The sequence below is a fragment of the Pygocentrus nattereri genome, chromosome 16 (assembly GCF_015220715.1).
Source record: "Pygocentrus nattereri isolate fPygNat1 chromosome 16, fPygNat1.pri, whole genome shotgun sequence".
Classification (NCBI taxonomy): domain Eukaryota; kingdom Metazoa; phylum Chordata; class Actinopteri; order Characiformes; family Serrasalmidae; genus Pygocentrus; species Pygocentrus nattereri.
The window spans coordinates 21144269-21160800 of NC_051226.1; positions in this window are offsets into that span (position 1 = coordinate 21144269).

Here is a 16532-nt window from a genome sequence, read left to right on the forward strand (position 1 = left end):
TAAATGTAAATCAAACATGATTTGTTAATGGAATCACAACTAAAAAGAGAAGATGTCAATAACAGGCAAACCATATTATTGTTAATTTCACTACTTAGTGAAGTGGTTATGCTAATAATGGCCCGCATTCCTGAAGCTTCTCAGATTAATAGATCTAGGACCTGTTCCAGTCAGTAAAGTTAAAGTTTAATAAGACATGAATCTGATCCTTAATCAGCATTCCCACGCTAAGACGCTTTGTGAAAATAGGGGTCAAAGTAAGTTAAAGGAACCATATTAGGGAAAACCTTCCTTTTTTAAATAAATCCTTCCCCAGTTCAGGCACTCCATTTATGGTAGCAAAGCTGCAAAACATATAAAAAAAATATCACCTATATATATAAATAAATATCTAAAAATTAGGTCATTCAGAGGGGTTTGGTTTGGAATACTTCATTCCAGAGAAATGTACAGAGTCAGAGTTGTTCACAGCTCCCTCACAAAAAGTTTTGCATGATAACGGAGACATTGTTTTATAATAGTTATGTGACAAATTCCGTTCAAAAATGTATTTCTATGAATCTATTTGAATCCAGTCATGGTGGAGGGGTACATAATGGATGTTCTAAGGCAAAACTTAAAAGAAAACTTTTTTTTCACTCAAAGTGACCACGACTGTACCACCATCAACATTACATAGGCCTATTTATACTCAGAAGACACCTGTAGGTTCACTGGTGGTTTTGGATAGTAAATGAAATGGCTATATTTGCACTGTAGACACTGGGACCTCTGGTTCCTATCACCACCACAATAAGGAAAACCTGGGTGTTAATTTTCTACACAAATTAATTATTTCACTTCGAATTACTCATGACTTTTTATATCTCAACCACTGTATTATGTAGAAATGTTGAAAAATTGATGGAATTCCCTTTTAGCTTAAATTCTTTGTTGAAATAATTATATGACTTCAAAAAGGCAAATAATCCAAATGTTCCAAAATCCCAGAATGTAATTGGATCACGTTAGTTTAATATTTAATCATCTGGATTTAGTTACAATTACATTTTTAAGAGTAAATTGGTAATCTGTAATGGAATACATTTTTAAGGTAATCCTTCCAATTGGTGAATACTGAGTAAGTAACAGTAAAATGGCAGTAAATTTGAAAAAAGCTCTTTTTGAATTATTTTCCCTTACAGCGTCTTACATAAATACATTTTGGGACAACACTTCAGGCTTTAAACCATTTCATATGATAAGTCTGAGAGGCAGCTTTTAGAGGCTTTAAACTCTTCAGTCGTTTGGTTCCCATCCCCACCAACAGTTCTGACAATTCCTCTACTTTCACATCAAACCACGTTGAACGATTCACATCTTGCAGTTGTAATTATGTAGACGTTTATTTTTTTTAAAAATGGTAGAATTCCCCATTAAGATCAGTCCTATCTTCCCAGTTCTCTTGTTGTTCAGCTTCTAACTGAAACTTCTGGAAGAAGTTAATGGTAGATGCCATGCCAAGCTATAGATTCATAGACAGGGGACCATGAGGGAGGCTAAAGGCAATCAGTCTGTCACATTGCACGGCTTATTGAGTTTCCTGCAGTCAGCTGACCCGCAGTCTCCATAGTTACTGTAAAAGGAGCTGTGAAAATAAACACGCTGAAGCACTTTCGAGTGCTGTGTGAACCTCATTCAACTGATTTTCACCCTATTACACACACAATGGGCCGTGTTTCACACCACACAGGCTTTCTGAATCATTTACGGCCGGGGAAAGTGACAGGAATGAAGAGGGAGGGCAAGAAAAAGAAAAAAAGAAGAGAACAGTGGAAAAAAACAGACAAGGCGGACTTATCTGTACTGAGGGAATCAGTGAGGGTAACTGGGCGAGTCCATCTCTCGTGTCCCGGATGAAAAGGGGCAGCAGCCATGCCTGAGTGTCTGAGGCCTCCTCGGATTAGCGACATCAGGATGTTTTTTTTCTTAAAGCATCAGCAGGCAAGAGGAAGCATTTAAAACGGACCCTGAGGAGATATTGAACGCGGCAAATGTTCTCCTCATGCTGGGCTGATAAAAACCCTTAAAAGCAGCATGTTCCTTCCATATGCCCGTCAACCAGCCCCTCGCCGTCGCACAGACATATTCACAGCAGACGACTCACTGATTAATATTCACTGTGGGTTTGCGTCACTCTTTATGGAAGATAATGTGAGATTCATTTGACGTTGCTTTCAAAGTCATCTCACCTAGGCAGCCGTTTTAAAACTTTATTGCACAGCGGTGAGTGAAGAGTGTGCGGCGGACTAAGAGCCGAGCACTGCTGTTAAACACTCTGCTGCCACCATGTTCACCACCGTCTCTTGGCTGGCTGTCTGAGACTCCGTAAAAGATCTGCAGGGCCTCTCTCAGTTAATGTTTGAACTTTGCTTTCCAACTCGCAAAAAATATGGCTGAAAACGTTTTAAAAGCTTCTTTATGTGTATGGGTCATTCTACGCACACGTCTGTTTTTGTGTTCCAAGCGTTTACAGATGTCTTACTTGAATAATGTAACATGTTAGGGTTACAATTTATTTACATTTACAGCTTTTGGCAGACGCTCTTATCCAGAGCGACTTAGAGTTTGATCATTTTACACAGGTAGGCAAAGGTGGTGTTAGGAGTCTTGCCCAAGGACTCTTATTGGTGTAGTGTGGGGTGCTTACCCAGGTGGGGAATGAACCCCAGTCTACAGCGTAGAAGGCAGTTGCCCACTAAACTAACCAAACATGCTTAAAATAAAACAATACATTATTTTAACAATTATACCTTCTTGAGCCAGCAATTTATCAATATTGTTTTCTAAATCAATTATATAGTATTCCAAACACCACAGAAGTGCTCGTCCTCAGTCATGTGTAAAGGGTGAATGCCATATGTTGAAGTAAAAAGACATTTAACTGCAATAATCTATAAACGACTATGAAATATATTAATTAAATGACATGAAGAAAACAAATGCCAAATAAATACTATAAAATATATAATGAAAGTTGTGGTCCGCAGAAGTCGTGTCACTAGCCACGTTTACATGCAGCCTAATAATCCGTTAATAATCCGACTAACGGCCAAATCGGAATAGAATACGTCCATGTAAACACCCCAATCGGAACAGTCCGATTGAGGCCATTCGGAATACAGTTTCTATCCGATTGAACGAGGTGGGTGAACCTCTAAATAACCCGTTAAACAGAAGAATAATATCCGTGTAAACGCCGGAATCCGATTACACCGTGTAAGGACGTTCTGCGCATGCGCGGCGCGTCATAGCGGAAGGTTTATACCGTTCAACATGGCGGAGCAGGAGCTGGTCTGCAGAGGAGACGAGGTTTATACTCTGAGCTTTAAAAGACGGCGGCGGGACGGACGGCCAGCTTATGTGTCTCAGAGCACGACGTCTTCCTCTCTCCGCTTCCTTTATAAGTACATCAGTTTAAAGCCATTAAAACACAAACGCGCCAACTGGAAATTCATCTCACGCCGACTGGATATCACGTGATATTCGCTGTCATGGTAACGTTTATTCTCAGCGCTGCTCCACGCATGCGCGTCATTCTGCACCGGATTACTTGTAGTGAGAATGTAAACGAAGATTTTCATCAGATTGTTGAATAGAGTGAGAATAAACACCTCAGTCTGAATCTGTAATCCGATTGTATTCAATCGCATTGACAAAAATATTTGTATGTTAACATAGTCACTGATGTTACTGTGTAACAAAAAAATCTCTTGTTTTGAAATAAAAATCACACTGATGATGTCACTTTACCTATGGAAAAAAGCAGATGGTAAAAACACTGTCTTTTCAGAAATCTTACCAGAAATGGTCGCATTTAGCTCATGATTTCATATGAAGCTTTTAGTTGACGTCACTGGTATGACGTACTTTATTCTTAGGTGATTGTGAAAAAATAGAATACAAATGCATTCAATTATATATTTAACTGGATATTCCATGACTGACAACATGTGGTTTTATGCTCTGTAGCAGCCATTTTGTAAAGCACATTTTTAAAGACACATTAAAATGTCACTCGTGTAACTTTTCTTATGTGTAACACAAATTAGGATTGGTAACACCAGTGACACCTACGGATAGATAGCTGAACTGGCCTGCCTGCAGTCCACACCTTTCACCAACAGAAAACTTTTGGTGCTTCATGAAATGAAAAATCCGCAAAGAAGACCCAGGACTGATGAGCAGCTAGAATCCTACGTCAGACAAGAATAGGACAACATTCCTCTCCCAAAACTGCAGTAATTGGTCTCCTCACTTCCTAGACGTTTACAAACTGTTGTTAAAAGAAGAGAGAATGTTCCACAATGGTAGACATGGCCCTGTCCCAACTGTTTTGCAATGTGTTGCTGCCATCAAGTTATAAATGAGTTAATGTTTTTCATGAAATGCAAAAATGTCTCACTTTCAAAATCTGATATGTGTTCTGTATTCTATTGTGAATAAATATGGGTCTATGGAATTTGCAAATCATTGCATTCTTTTTTTATTGACATTTGTTACATTTTATACATTTTACACAACTTTTTTGGAATTTGGGTTGTAGATGCTCCAAATATATGTATAGTTTCCCTATTTTATGGAAAATAAGTACAAAATTGTGGTTATTTTATTGATGAGGAAATTATGTATACATGAAAATCAAGAAACCTCTTTTTTCTGTGTAAGCAGTGCAGAGTGCAGAGCCCATTTTGTTTTCCCCTGTACATAGTCTAGCCACCTGCTCTGTCACCCTCCACTCACCACACTACAGTGAAGCTGTTTCTCTACTTATACTCCTTTGCACTTGTGCTGTATGCTGGCACTTTGTGCCAGTGGCTTTGTGTAATCCCTCAGCTGCAGGCCATCTGCAGCAACAGCAGCAGGTGATCTACACTCTGAAGCTTCTGTTTAGCTGCTCTCACTCTTTACCACTTCACTGGCAACTTCTCTGTTCCAAAAACACGCACTAGTTTTCAGTTTTCTCTGGTTCACTCTATTTTTTTATCCCACTTCTCCCTAAATGGTTGCCATGCCAACCCCAGCCATCACACTGCCTCTGCCTTCAACTTTGGAATGCTGCAGTGGGGCTCCTGAAGCACATACTTCTCTGAACGTCTTCCTCCGGTTCTCGCCTGAGCTGTACTGTAGTCCATTCATGCCTCAGAGAAGCAGCTACACTTTTAGGCCTTTGTTTACCTGATTGTTCGACATGTCTGCAGGTCACTGGTTCTAAGTCCATGTCCTTGAAGAGCCCTTGTGCACTTGTGTGTTTTCCCCTCTCTAACACATCTGTCCCAGCACATAAAGGACTTTGATAATTACTTAATGGGGCTGAATCAGTTGTGTTGCAGTAGGGAAAACAACTTGACAACTGCAGTGAAGTTAGACTGCAAAGCAGAGCTGCAATAATTAGTCAACAAAGTTACTGACAGTGTTGGTTTACTTAAAACAGAGGCCCTTTATAATACTCTATAATGTTAATATGATATTCTGCCATTTGACTGCAGTACACTATAGGAAACACAGAGAGGCTCCATTCAAGGCCCTTACATTTCCAATGGAATATCCAGACAAAATTTCAAGGGAGGACCCCAGGCCCAAATCAGACTGTAAGCAGGTTTAAGCAAACAAATATTTATAGTACTTATAATAAATACCATTTATGAATCACATTTCACATAAAACAATGTGTAAAAGCTATTTCACTGTACCTTCATTACAGTGAGATGAAAACTGTTGGCTGCTTTAGTGCAAAGACAGAAAGTCTATGCAGAGTTATAGGCCAGTTCTGAGTCCCAAAGAAGCCTAATTCTGCTTTTAAACTTAAAAATCATCTATCACAACAGCTAAGCTTTTACCAACCATATTTCCTGCTGTATGATATAACTGTGGACAGGACACTACTGATTATCAGGCCACATATCAAGCATCTGATTGGTCACCACTCAGCTAATTTGCATAAAGTTAGTGCAAAACAAAACAACACAGAGAGGACGAGTCAGTGGCCTCATGTGTGAGTTATATGTGTATATTGTCGGCTCTCACCCCGTTACAGCAACTGTATGATATGTTCTGTTTGGTGTAAATTAGAAATAAAAATGGAAAAAAAAATACAAAAGGCAGATCATTTTGCATGATGTCTTAGGTCACGTCACATCTATGCTGCTTAAAATTTCAGAACCCCCAAACTTTAAATACTTTCCCAAGTCCCTGGTTTTTGATGTAATGATAAGTCCTTAGTGGTTTCTGGTGTGATGGTAAGTTCTTTGAGTGTCCATGGTTCAGTTAAACACAGAATGTAGACACAAATCCACCAATTACAGATGATGAGTGGCAGATGATGTGTATCTCAACCCCTTTTCATAGCCTCATAACTCTGGATGTGAGTCACATACAATCTCGCTGAAACATGCAATTAAAAGGCCGACTCCACAGATTCAGGAAAAGTTTGAGCCACGTTTCTGCACTGTATTCGCAAAGATTTAGAAACATCAAATTTGACATGTGGGCTCGTTCGTGAACCACAGAGGGTTAAGGTCGCACAATAAGTCAGAGGATTTAGACTGGTTGCAGCGAATGTAGTCTTATATTCCAGCTGCATGAGTCAGTTTTTGTCACTTGCTGCGGGCATCATACCACCTAAAACATTAACGAACCTCCTATATCATTTTCAGTCACAAAAATACAGCTGTGTGGGATCTTTCCACTTTGCAGACCATGTCATGCTGCTTCTGGTACAGGTAAATGCTGTACAGTTTAAGGATAAGCATGTGCACAGAATTAAAATGAGGAACTGACAATTGAATCCAACCATTTCTGTGAATAGAGGTGACTGATGGTCCCCTTCTCCAGGACTGACAAACTAATACAAATAGCCAATCCACCACCTGCTTCTGTGAGGGGCACATATGGTGGCCTATCAGATTTCTGTGAAAGCAGTTGCCACTACAGTCCCCCTCCTTTGCCACTGTTCCATCTGAAGCTCCTGAAAAGGAAACCCTTCTATGACTATTATAAGAGGTTTTTTTTATAATTTTATGCAGGACACTAATATGAATAGTGAAACTGGACAGTTACTATAGCTTACCACAGAGTACTAGACAAGTATTTGAGATTACTGTACAGCACTATAGGAACAGTACACAGTTAAAACTGATTATAGAAGTATTTCAAAGTACAGTACATCAGTTTCTTGTTGCATTACTACAATTCATTTTATAAGGAGGTGAAAACCAGTGATAATTCACATAATCATCATCTGTGTGTCATTCAAGTGGCACAACCCCCCTGCAGAAGAAAACCTGGGTTCATAATATCTGTTTGTGTTGATGTTTATGGCTTCTTGATCATCATATCAAGTGAAAAAGGACTGAGTTATAATGCCACTGGTGGTGGCTGGCCATGTGGCTGTGTGGATTGTTTAGCAGTGCTAGTGTGTGGGAGGTGATGAGCATGAGCGGGACTTGGCTCTGAATGATCACTGTAATTAGTACAGCGAAAGCACCGAACAAAAGGCATCTCCAAAATAGCAGACGTATGAGAGCAACGCATTTCGAACTCTGTCAGCTAATGGAACGTTTTGCTCTCTCCAGTGCGAGAAGCAGAGTTTGAGGCCAGGCCTACTCAGTGCTGTCAAAGACATATTTGTGAGAAGAGAGAGAATAACAAACTCAAGTGACAAGCTTGTACCAACAAACCATCAGTGAGAAAATTGATTGTGCAGAACTGTCACACAAGTGTAGGAGAGCTTTCAACCGTATCAGGCCTAAATACCTCTGGGCCAATCAACTTTTTAATCACAAAAATGTGGCAGATAGGCAGCAGATGAGAAATAGCAGCAGGTGAGATGCACCCTGACGGTGAAGCCCCCACCAGAACTGAAAAATCCATCTCAACTGCTCAACTTGCTGAAAGGGTACAGTTTCAGAGAGACGTTTTCTTATTTTGTAAAACAGTAGATGGTCAGAGACAAAGATGATCTCAATTTTGACTTTTTACATTTGTCTTTATATTGTTTTGAGCACAAGCTTAGTGGATTTGAGAGTGCTGCCTTTTTTGTAGTGGTATGTGGTGCTATCTAGTGAGTACTTAGGGAACTGCACTTAAATAAAAAAAAAACAATTTATCCCCCAAAAAATGAGGCAATGAGCAATTTGCAGCCAGTTTTTTGGGGTAGATTTTACCTCATGTATTTTTGAGTAGTTTAACCAATTTTAGGAAGTAATATCTGAATTTCTTATCTAGTAAATCTTACACAATTTCTTTAGTTTATAAATACATTTTACCCTCTTCCCCTTCGCAGAAATACTTTTAAAATTAAGTAACATATCTTCTGAATTGTATTTCATACCTAATTATTTCAGTTTTTATTACTGGATATTTTATAGACCACAGATTAAAATATATTGTTTGCAATTCAATTTCCTTGATGTGATTTTATCTGTCAATTTTTTTACTCTCAAACTGCTACACAGCAGAGCACAAATGTTCGAGTATCTTAAATGTTGAATCGAAACCCACTAAAAAAAACCCACTAAAACCTCACAAGCAGATATATTTTCTAGTGTAAAGCAAGATTGTTTAAAGAACTTAAAAATAACACAAGGATAAAAACCAACATAATGAACAAACGTTAAAAAAAATACAAGAACTAGGCTTACACAAAATGCAAAAAATGTAGGGGCAGTTTGTGTGAAATCTTACATTAACCCTTTCAAAAATGTCTAGGCTTTAGTGGGTACATTCTGTAGTCTTGAACAGAGGACATCATCCTTCAGGAGCACTTTGTAGAAGTGAAATCATGCTTCTAGACATTCAATAAAGAAATACCTTATGAAACTTGCTTTATTACATAAACTAGATTCAATGTATAAATGCGCAAGCTATTGCTCTGATGCCTGTAACGATGGACCCCCCAGTGAGTAATTGAAATCAAGTGCAGGTTTATTGAAGAATTAAAAGAATCATAATCACAGGCAGGGTCAAAACCATAAGAGCTTCACATGAGATAAGGCAGAAATCCAAAACCCCAATCCAGACAACAATAACACAATCCAGGAACAAGCATTCAAAACCAGAGAGTATGTACAAGGAATATACTGCTCAGAATTGCTAGGAAAACCTTAACAAGACTTTGCACCGAGCTTAGTTCAGGGTACAACTTAAGTAGCCCACTAATGGGCTTCTGATAAGAGACAGGTGTCAGCAGGATTCAGTACGGGAGTGAGACGTCGGTTGGTGTGGAGGGGAACCAGCTACAGATGTGACACTGCCACATTTAGTCATAATTGAGTTTTGCCATCTCTGTCATCCTCCTTGTTAACAAACAAAAAAACTGTTCAATCCCATACATACATAGTATTCAATATTTTTTTACTTGAGTTAAGGTACAAAAGTATTTGGCGCCAATGTCGCACAATAAAAAGTTCTTTTAGATTTTTTTAATAGATATTGTACAAAATTATTTTTAGAAACATTCAACAAAGCAAATCACAAGTGTAATCAAAGCTTACCTGATTTAGAGCATCTAGTTTTTGCTTTGTAATCAATTAATATTCATTAAAGAAGTAAAATATTCATTAAAGAAGATTTTGAAACATGAAAATCAAAGAAAAAAACTGGTATATTGTCTCCATTCACTCCTTGAATTTTTGTCCAAAACCAAGGAACATGCTGTCTTTCCATCTTCCCATTTCCCATCCCTTCTTGTCACCAACCAGCCTGGATACAAGCCAGGACACTCAACAGAAACCACTCTACTGTCAGAAACAGAAGTAACAGACTCAGGCTCTCCACAAAGCCAGGAACTCTTTGTCCTCAGTTCTCATCCTCTTTTACTTGTCAGCTGCCTTTGACAGATACTCATCATATTATATCAGCAGACTTTCAGACTTGGGCATTGGCAGCACTGCTCATGCATGGTTCTGATTCTATCCCCAGGATCGATCCTACCAAATGCTTATTCAAGGGTTGTTAAATAAAGGCCATCATTTTATTCAGAATTATAAGTTCTATATAGAATCATTTCTTGCTTACATGGTTATCTGTATGGATAAATGGTTCTTCAGATTGATGGAGAATGTGTTGTATAGGGTTCTATATAGACCAATTTTGAAAACGGTTCTATATAGCACCAACAAGGTTCTGTTACTGTTACAATGCAAAGCTTTAATGAATAGAAGAACCCTTATTGGTGTAATATAGACCAATTTTCAAAAAGGTTCTACATACAAACATTTACAACACATTGTCCATTAAGCTGAAGAACCATTTCACCATACAAAGAATCATTCAAGCATGCACAATAATAAACTAAATAGAACCATTGCCTTCACTAAAGAACCCTTGAAGAACCATCTGTGTTATGGCCTGGAATGGTCACTTATGGCTCAAAGTCTCACTTATGGAGTCCCCAAGGGGTCGGTTCTTTGGTAATTTCTTTTCTACTCGTACACTAAATCGCTAGGAACAATGATTAGCTCACGTCTTCTATCACTGCTATGCTGATGACACCCAACTGTACTTCTCTTTTCCTTTTGCCACATTTCAAATGTCACAGAAGATATCTGACTATCTTTCTGACATCCCTTCACACATGAAGACCCACTACGTGAAACGGAACCTTGTCTGTGTAAATGTCTCATGATGGTCTGAAAATTTCACAGCCTCTCTGGGCAGCCAGGACTTTTTACTCCTGCACTGGTCTATGGCCAGGCTGTGGTGACACCCTGAAGAGTCACCCATGTTTGTGTTTATTTTTCCCTTATTTAAAAAAACGATTGATCCTCAGGACCTACATTCACATTAACTTATTTAACTGGATCAAGCTATGTATGGGTTTTATCATTTAGTGCATGGATTTGTGCAGGTCCTCTGGCTACTTTGCATCAGTTTGTCCTTGTCTTTTTGTATATTTTGTAAGTCTCTAAATTACTTACAAAATGTAAAATGTGTTCTACTACTAAAATCAGATCAAATCATGATGACAAGTGAGATTTCACAGTGCTCTGAATCATTTCCTAAACAAGCACAATCAAATGAAATCACAATCAAATCATTAGAAGCATACACCCATAAACAGATTTAGTATAGGACCAGCACAACACTGCACATAGCTAGACGAACTATATATTTATAGTTTATATTAGAAAGCAAACGTGGACAGTGTAAAGTACAGGTGTGAGTGGGGAGGTGGTTAGATATGTATAATATCACAGTGTGAACATTAAAGTGTCCAGATGCATCCTGACAGCATCGAAGGGCCACCTTCGTTGACCACATCATCATAGCAGAAATGAAAGTAACATACAGTTTTACATAGATTCTTTCTTCATCTGCTTTCTTGTTTGAAAGTTGTGTTGTTAGTTCATGCAGTCCAAACATGTAACAGCGTGTACATGAAGATGAACAAGGATATTTTGTCTAGCAAAAAATGCAGCAAGAAACTGACCTAGTAAATGTACGCAGCATTCTTCCTTCAGTCATGAAATCCACACACAGAGAGAGACATGGAAGTGGCATGTGATCAAAATCACACAAAAATCATCAATGGAAATCAGATTTATTAACCAATGGAGGCCTGGATTTGGAGTCACACATAAAATTAAAGTGGAAAAACACTACAGACTGATTCAACTTTGATGTGATGTCCTTAAAACAAGTCAAAATGAGGCTCAGTATTGTGTGTGGCCTCCAAGTGCCTGTATGACCTCCCTACAACACCTGGGCATGCTCCTGATGAGGTGGCGGATGGTCTACTGAGGGATCTCCTCCCAGACCTGGACTAAAGCATCCGCCAACTCCTGGACAGTCTGTGGCTCAACGTGGCGTTGGTGGATGGAGCGAGACATGATGTCCCAGATGTGCTCAATCGGATTCAGGTCTGGGGAACGGGCGGGCCAGTCCATAGCTTCAATGCCTTCATCTTGCAGGAACTGCTGACACACTCCAGCCACATGAGGTCTAGCGTTGTCCTGCATTAAGAGGAAACCCCGGGCCACCAGCATATGGTCTCACAAGGGGTCTGAGGATCTCATCTCGGTACCTAATGGCAGTCAGGCTACCTCTGGCGAGCACAAGGAGGGCTGTGCGGCCCTGCGAAGAAATGCCACCCACACCATTACTGACCCACTGCCAAACCAGTCATGCTGAAGGATGTTGCAGGCAGCAGATTGCTCTCCACAGCGTCTCCAGACTCTGTCACGTTTGTCACATGTGCTCAGTGTCGGTGGCGATTTTGCCAATCCTGGTGATCTCTGGCAAATGCCATGCGCCCTAACGGTGTTGGGCTGTGAGTACAACCCCCATCTGTGGACATCGGGCCCTCATACCATCCTCATGGATGTTTCTAACCGTTTGTGCAGACACATGCACATTTGTGGCCTGCTGGAGGTCATTTTGCAAACCGTTTGTGCAGACACATGCACATTTGTGGCCTGCTGGAGGTCATTTTGCAGGGCTCTGGCAGTGCTCCTCCTTGCACAAAGGCGGAGGTAGCGGTCCTGCTGCTTGGTTGTTGCCCTCCTACTGGCTCCTCCACATCTCCTGGTGTGCTGGCCTGTCTCCTGGTAGCGCCTCCAGCCTCTGGACACTACGCTGACAGACACAGCAAACCTTCTTGCCACAGCTTGTATTGATGTGCAATCCTGGATGAGCTGCACTACCTGAGCCACTTGTGTGGGTTGTAGAGTCCGTCTCATGCTACCACGAGTGTGAAAGCACCACAAACATTCAAAACTGACCAAAACATCAGCCAGAAAGCAGAAAGGTACTGAGAAGTGGTCTGTGGTCCCCACCTGCAGAACCACTCCTTTATTGAGTGTGTCTTGCTAATTGTCAATGATTTCCACCTGTTGTCTATTCCATTTGCACAACAGCTGTGAAATTGATTGTCAATCAGTGTTGCTTCTTAAATGGACAGTTTGATTTCACAGAAGTTTGATTTACTTGGAGTTATATTGTGTACAGTGTATATATAGAGAGAGATATGGAGATCAGTCCGTGCTCCTATTATTACAGTTGTATGCAAACCTTCAGATGCCCCGGTCAAATTACATGATACGCGATCATTTATAAGTAATCCTAAATTAAATTAAAATGGAAAATAAATTATTATAACATTTCCTCAATAGAGAACACTTCTGCCCATTTTAATGCACAATCACTGTTTTTTTTTTTTGGAGAAGTAAACATGGTGGAAAAAATAAAACATAAAATTTAACCTCTGCAAAAGTTGTGATGCATTTTCTATTTTGTTTTAAGATTTTTTTACATCCATCCATCCATCCATCCATCCATTTTCTAAGCCGCTTCTCCGTCAGGGTCGCAGGGGGGTGCTGGAGCCTATCCCAGCAGTCTTCGGGTGGAAGGCAGGATACACCCTGAACAAGTCACCAGTCCATCACAGGGCAGACAGACAGACACAGACAGTCACCGTGCCGCCCGATTTTTTTACATGATAAACTAAATAGAAGCAAATAAATTAATAGTTGTGCAGATAATAACATAAATTACATATTTATGTTTGTCCCTTGTAGAGGCTGGTAACTTTATTAATTTATGCAAATGTTGTCAGTGGTATTCAAACTTGTGCACATGCCTGAATAAGAGAGCTATTCAAATGTAACTTTGTATATTTATTATCTAACTAAAAATAACTGCAGGTAGTAGCTTTTGGGTACTTCCTACTGGCATTGGGAAGTTGAACAAGTTCCCCTTATTTCTCGACTTGCTACTGTAATATAAACCATACTTCAATTACTGGTCACATTTTATTTGGATGGTCCCCTATAGATTCTCTACATAATCATTAACAAACTTTCTAGTGATGTTCAGTTGATGATCAACAACATTAGGGTTAGGGTTAGGAGTAGATGTAGGTTTTGCCTTAAATTTAGGGTTAGGTTTAGAGTTACGGATGGACTTAAAAAACTTTTTCACACGGAACATGAAGTTCCATTGCATTTAATGGATATTTAGTAGAATGTTACTTTAAAACAGACTATGCAATTATAAAGCATCTACAGGGGACCATCCAAATGAAGTGTTACCAGAGATGGACGAAGTACACAAACCATGTACTTGAGTTAAAGTAGAGATACCCAAGCTAAAATATTACTCCAGTAAAAGTAGAAGTCCTTACTCTAGACCTCAACTTGAGTAAAAGTACAAAAGTATTTGTCTTCAAATGTACTTAAGTATCAGAAGTAAAAGTACTAAAAGATTAATTATGACGCTAATGTCCTGTTATCATTTTTATAACAAGAATCTTGCTTTATTAACTCATTTTAGGTGAAAATACTCCAGTGTCATTCTTGGTAAACCAATCTTTTGGTTCTGCTGTGCCCTGATTGGTGTCTTTGCTTCACACTTCTTTTGTTTTGACATGTTATGTTTTTATATATACATAAACCAAAAGGAATGACAGATTTCACATAATGTAGTGGAGTAAAAAGTAAGATCTTTCACTTTGAAATGTAGTGGAGTGAGAGTAAAAGTCGCACAAATTGGAAATACTTAATTAAAGTACAGATACACAAAAAGACTACTTAAGTACAGTAACTAATTACATTTACTTAGTTACTGTCCACCACTGAGTGTTACTCAACAAATATACTCTCAGACTGAATAAAAAATTAACATGTGCCTTTAGAGCAAGTATTAGAAGCATATATTTGGAATCAGTGGTCTGGAGTACAATGTCAGGGGACCCTGGACCTTCAGGATTGATGATGCTCATTTTCCAGCTGAGTGAGCTCACGTGTGCTAGGTTACCAGTCTCCATGGCTCTGTATGTGCTGCCTGGGTTCCTCCCTCTCTGCACACAACTCCACAGTGATAAGCAGCTGGTGTAATTAGCCTATATGGCTTCTCTGAAACCCCAGCACAGCTGACACCTGACACCTGTCTTTGTTGATGCTGCAGAAACCCACGGTTCTTCTCAGAAGGCTGGAAAACCTGTTTGTCCCATAACACAAACTTGACTGAAGCCAAAGCAATTTGTGCTTTTTTCATCCAAGACTATTTGAGACCATATGTTGTTTGCATCCAGAGTAACACTCCACACTTGTGGAGTCACGATTGGTTGAATGTCCTCCAGAAGTGCAGTCTGTAGCCATCATACCTAATAATGTTTCATAGATGTTTCAGGAGCATGTCTTTTTGGTGCAAACTGGGTGTTCACAGTGTGAACACATTTCTGTTAATGAATCCTGTCCATGTTTCCTCAACTCCTAAACAAAATTTCACTTTGTCTATCAACTGACACTCACCTTTCTTGTCCTAAGGGAAAAAAAGGAACAAAAAATAGGTATTTTATTGTCCAAAGACATTACATGTTCTATTCCTTGCAAAAGACATTTGTTCTTCTTCTTTCCTTTGCACTGCTCCCAGCTATCACTGAGGCTTAAAAACATGTTAGATCAAAAGCTTGTCTTGACCAATCTTGATTGCTGAAGGTTCCTACCCTTTTATCTCAGATATACTTGCTTCTGCCCCACCTTTTCTTCTCCTGTACTTTCTTTACTGCTGCTCATGTTCCTCATGCAGATATGTATATTTATATGTTTAAATACCTAGCTAATTGATTAATTTAACACAAATCACAATTTTTAGCCAGTCATGTGTCTCACAGAATTTTAAGGGATATTCTAAACGGTCTACACTCAGTTTGATAAAAATCTAAATAATAAATGCTGAGTTAGAAAGAAGGAAAGCATGATAAAAAAATATGACCTACATATGAACTACACCTTCCAGATCGCCAAAACAGTAGCGAGTAGAGGGTACAGGATCTTTGAGCACATTGGATGTTTTGGTCATAAATGCACCTACTTTCTTTGGATTGCAAACTGCAGTTTTTTCCAAAGTGAATGTTAAAATCACAAACTTTCCATTGCGACAGGTTTACATCTAACAGAGCTGAGCTATGTGCAGTTAGCTGAGGACATGCTGATGATTTATGCATAGTTTTTGAGCCGCACCCAGTCGTGTTGCATTCCTTTTCCATTAAGTATAAATTGTTAAACAGTTCAGGCTACTTAAATGGCCAATAACCTCATAGCCTACTTAGCCTAGTCTCACAAGCACGACATAACATTCTGTATTAGTGTAATGCTTGAGGCTGGCTACAGCTTAGCTACTTTCATTAGCATAGCACACAACGCTTTTCAGCTGGACGTGACGAAAATCTGTTAAAATTGAGACTCCTGTGATCAGTACAGCTTCCTCAGTATAACAGTATATCAAGACTGTCTAGTTGGATTTATGACAAGGTGTTCAAAACTGAGTAATAACTAAATCCAAGGCTCTACAGGTGTTAAATGAGTCTGACTTTAAAATGAATACTGTCTGTATTCTTTAAAATCTATTCAGGCATACGGAGCCCCTAAGGTGACTATTTTTTAATAAAGCGTGGACACAAATAAATATATAGAGGGACACAAATTAATATATTTAGGCCACACTTTACAACACTGAGGCCACAATTTAATAAATTGATGCCACGAGTTATG